General features: G+C 35.3%; 1 protein-coding gene across 2 annotated transcripts in view; it reads right to left on the minus strand.

The window, feature by feature from the left end:
• Positions 1 to 4,331, minus strand: part of LOC125658386 (cell division cycle protein 20 homolog) — a 39,422-nt gene extending 35,091 nt beyond the window's left edge. Inside the window, exons 1-2 of one of the 2 annotated variants that reach the window (XM_056149630.1) lie at positions 4,197 to 4,298; positions 1,454 to 1,497 (exon numbers count right to left, since the gene is read on the minus strand). The gene's annotated coding sequence lies outside the window, so the exon portion shown is untranslated. Of the gene's footprint in view, positions 1 to 1,453; positions 1,498 to 4,196 lie in introns of both variants that reach the window. The other variant, XM_056149629.1, reaches the window with a different exon arrangement.
• Positions 4,332 to 4,621: the final 290 nt, after the last annotated feature.

A 4,621-nucleotide genomic window follows, 5' to 3' on the forward strand; every position in this document is an offset into this window, starting at 1 on the left:
TTTTCCTATCACGAGTCACATACATCTATCTCTATGAATTGCAAGCCTAAGTTTAGTGGTATTGTAACTATTGTTGCTTGAACAAGACATTTCTGCTGTTTTCAAAATCTTGATATAACTACTCTAGTATTACTTTACATTTTATTCAGACAAAACAAAACTTTCAAGTTCACATATCTTTGAAAGAACAAAGAGTGGAAAAAGTTTGATGTTTTGTTAATCTAATTAACATCTTCTCTGAACTTTTGTAAATAATTAATCTGCATTTTGATTGGCTTATGCACTCAGATTTGAGGCAATTAAACAAGCATTAATGAAATGATTGATTGATTGTATCTTGATTAACGTCCCTCTCGAGAATTTTTCACTCATATGGAGACGTCAGGCCAAAAATAAAAATGGATTTGTTTGATGTACTCCGACCGACCCGTCAAATTTGCTCCTACCCGATAATTTTTTTCAGCAATTTAAAATTTCATTTTTAAAATTTTTTTTTTTGGTTCCCTTGAAAAATAGAAAATTCTCCTTATTTTAAAAGAAAATATAAAAAAAAAATTGCATGACATTCCAAAAAAAACCCCCCAACAACCTACCTACCGACCTTGAAAAATGTGGGTCGGAGTACATCAAACAAAAATATTTTTAATGATGGCCTCACCAATACTGGTGAAGGGCTTCAAATCTAGGCCTATGCTCTGTGCTTACAGCCATTGAGCAGTGAGGGTTATTTAGCGTGCCACACCTACTGTGACACGGAACATCCGTTTTTTGAGGTAATTTCCGAGGACTCGTGACATTCACACCTGATGCTAAGTGTTTGGCGATGGAACTATCACTACCTGTTTAAACAACTTCTAAAGGTCTGTTGTGGCCAGGATTCGAACCCTGACCTTCCATATGCAGGGCAAACGCTCTACCTCTAGACCACCGCTGCGGTGGAACATTATCGATTGTGACGACTTCTTACAATGACCATGATAGCGCAAAAATATAACAATTGTTATTAAACTCTCAAACTGTAAACCATTGATGCTAAACATTTTATATATCAAAAATGTTGATTGTCAACCTCTCCATCATCATCAAAAGCCACGCTATTTTTAAATGCTTATTGCTATAATAATGATATTGCATATCAATAGAGAAAAACACGGGAAATTTTTGTGGGTATACTCCAGTTGAGTACAATGTAACATCCATTCCAGTGAATTGTGAATCAATGAAATATCAAATACAGTCGTTTGCCCAGTTCCGGATCATTGCCAGTTCCGAATCACTTAGTAATTATCATTAAAAAATATTTAATTAATGAAATAACTTTTACCTAGAAAGGTAAATCATGTTGAAAATGATTACTGAAGGATACAAAACTGATGTAATTTTTATCCAACCCAGGTTTATTACTTGTCACACTTCTTTAATACATTAGGACTTCGACATCTTGATTACTTACATGCTTGGGAAAAAATCGCGGCTGGGGGGAAAAGTCGTCTGTAGCTAAAAAATAACCAAGTTTTCTGCACAAAAAATAAATGCATTTAATTGATATATCTTTCAGCAAATGCATCAATAAATATTTCTTCAGTGAATGCATTACTGTAGTTGAGATGCCTTATCAAAGAGACACCATCTGTTTGTCCAATTCCGGATCAGTCGTGTCAACTACTGTCATACGCGACTTGTTGAACTTAGTTTTAAACTTTGAGCAATATCTCAGTTCACATTAAATGCACTGTTCGCTTTATAGAAGTAGTGTCAGATATAATACGCACACATTTTTTTCATAAACACAATAAACTTTTTTTTCTGATTACCAAAATGAATACCCCCCCCCCCCCCCCCCCCCACTTAATACATTTTAAAATGATAACATCGGTACAGTAAATATACTATATATTGCATCTAGATTCACATCTTGAAATTGCTATTTAAAAAGTATATAGGCCTACTGTAGTCAATTCAATTTTAAGCATATTAATATACATGTATGACTGTATTATTTTTTCTTTCCAACTCCGCCAACTCCACAAGAAAATGCCGAAGGATCATTATAGATATATAACGTTAGATCATAACCACACTCAGAGAAAGATAATTATTAATGTTGATTTAGAGAATTTTGAATGCCACAGTTTTGGCTATGTCAATGCCTAAATGTGAAGCTTTGAATATTGTTCAATATATATAACGTCAATAATGTAAAGATTAATTTTAACTAGTGTTTGATTTGATTTGATTTCTACAAAAACTAGGTATATATTAAGCAATATAAACATACACACGTACTGATTTAAAGTTTCGGACCGATTGAAAGTCGGATCGGGTCAGTGAAAGTTCGAATCAACCTGCAGTTGTTTCAAACATCCCCGTGATTCGGAACTGGCGCATGGGTTATGAAAAATGCAAAGGCCGGTGATATATTTACCACGATTTCCGAAGATTTTTTGTTATTTTTCATTTTAGTAACTTCTGATCTTCTCACAAGACGATTAAAACCTACAGTATCTTCGTGGATTGTACCACTAGCAATCGTTAATGAAAATGCGATCCAGAAAAAGGCAAACGACTGTACATGTACTTCAATTCAGCAAACAAATTGAAATGGGTATATCTTATGATTGCTTGAAAAAACATGGACATATAGTCCTTTTCCCAATGATCTCAATTTTATTTTAGTCCATTTAGTACATTTTCAATCACTGTCCGACATTCAATCTGACCTTACTTTAGTTTCATTCTCTGTCTCCTAACTAAACAGGTCCAATCCAAAGACTATTTCTACCTACGTAGGTATTAATAGCTACATAGGTATTTAAAGCTACTTAAAGTAGCTACTTCTACCTAATTTTTTTGAAAATATAAATAAATAATAATTAAAGCGCATCTTTTAAACAGGTCAGTCGTTTCATGTATCATGTTGTGCACGGCAAAATTCAGAGTGTAAATTTGAATACTTTACGAGGGTGGAGACTGCAGAGGAAATGCATGAAAATTCGCCCCAAAAACCTTTAATGTAAAACTGCATGAAGGTAAACTTTAAAATTAATACAGATTTGTTAGACATTCTACACTTTTTCTCACATAGCTTTGATCCTAAACTCATAGAAAATGGAACTGGGTGCTGTTATTTATGCAAATTTGAAAAGTTAGAAAGTAATCATTTTTGTGCAATATTTTTGTGGTATTCATCGTCAGTGTAAGTGAATTAAAAAATTTGGTACACGCCATATTGCGCCGTTCCTGCGTTTGACCACGAAATGCAAGTAAAGGAAAAAATAGCTACCTGTAGTAGGTTTAAATACCTATGTAGCTATAAGTACCTACGTAGGTAGAAATATAATCCGAGATTCCTCTGACTCTTAACCCCGCTTTTATTTTGTGACTTCTGCGGGGGAGAGTCAGAGCAGACTCCATATTGAAAAGTGGGAATTCAGCGACACCAGCTGGTGTCGCTGCTTTACCTAACTCATACAGCTTTATTTCGCGGACCCATCTTCCAAGACGCGAGGATTCAGTTATTGGAAGATTATTCTACAAATACGTCATGATTAATACGATGCTATCGCCGTTTAAACGATGGAATTTTGTGTTTACATGTGCTGACGTCATGCGCAAAGAAATCAAATGGCGAGGCGGCGACCTAATTCAAGTGATGCTCCATATGTCGGTGTTAGGGCCGTTTAAACGGCGATAGCATCGTATTAATCATGATCTATTTATAGATTTATCTTCCGTTAACTGAATTCTCACGTCTTGGAAGATAGATCAGCGAAATAAAGTTGTAAGAGGTAGGTAAAGCAGCGACACCAGCTGGTGTCGCTGAATTCCCACTTTTCAATATGAAGTCCACTCTGACTCTCCCCCGCACATGTCAAATATAAAAGCGGGGGTAAGAGTCAGAGGAATCTCGGATTAGTAGAAATAGTCTTTGGACTGCACCTGCTAAACACTTCTTCCACTGCTGTCAACCTCAGTAACACTCTCTACATCATCCTCTTATAATCTCTCGCATGCTAACGTTAGTTTGTATACTCATGTCAACTATAACATGTGTATTCTCTTTTAGAGAAGTGGACAGGCAATCGCATACTTAAACAGCTGTTAAAGGCTATGCCTGGCCACTTCTCTAAAGAGCTAGCCTACATATTTTTTTCTGCATTTCCAAGAATCATTCAATATTCGTATACTTTACCAACCTTGATCGATCCAGTAAGACGAGATGATACAACTTTTTCACTGTTCAAATATCATGGAGCTAACTGTCAGATTCTTAATTTAGTAGCTATTTTCATTCTTCCCGCAATTTGTTCACGTGATTATTTTGTAATTCCGAACCCGACAAGGTGGGGAAAACAGCTCACAATATAAGCCAGATCATAAACATATAACAGAGTCTACATGGCCAGATGATGTCTGTCTGTTTTATTATGGTATTCATTTCCCACTAGGCCTTCATGCTAGTTTAGATTAAGTTCACTTAAACTGTTCAAGTAGGCTATATGGTTAGATCTTTGAAAATATGATATAAATTTGCAAACCCCCGAATCTCTAGAAGATAGTCTACTAGCATGAGCTGCAAATGTATAAGTAAGTAAATTTTATTTAAAGTCGGTACAACCAA

This window comes from Ostrea edulis, chromosome 9, assembly GCF_947568905.1.
Source record: "Ostrea edulis chromosome 9, xbOstEdul1.1, whole genome shotgun sequence".
NCBI lineage: Eukaryota > Metazoa > Mollusca > Bivalvia > Ostreida > Ostreidae > Ostrea > Ostrea edulis.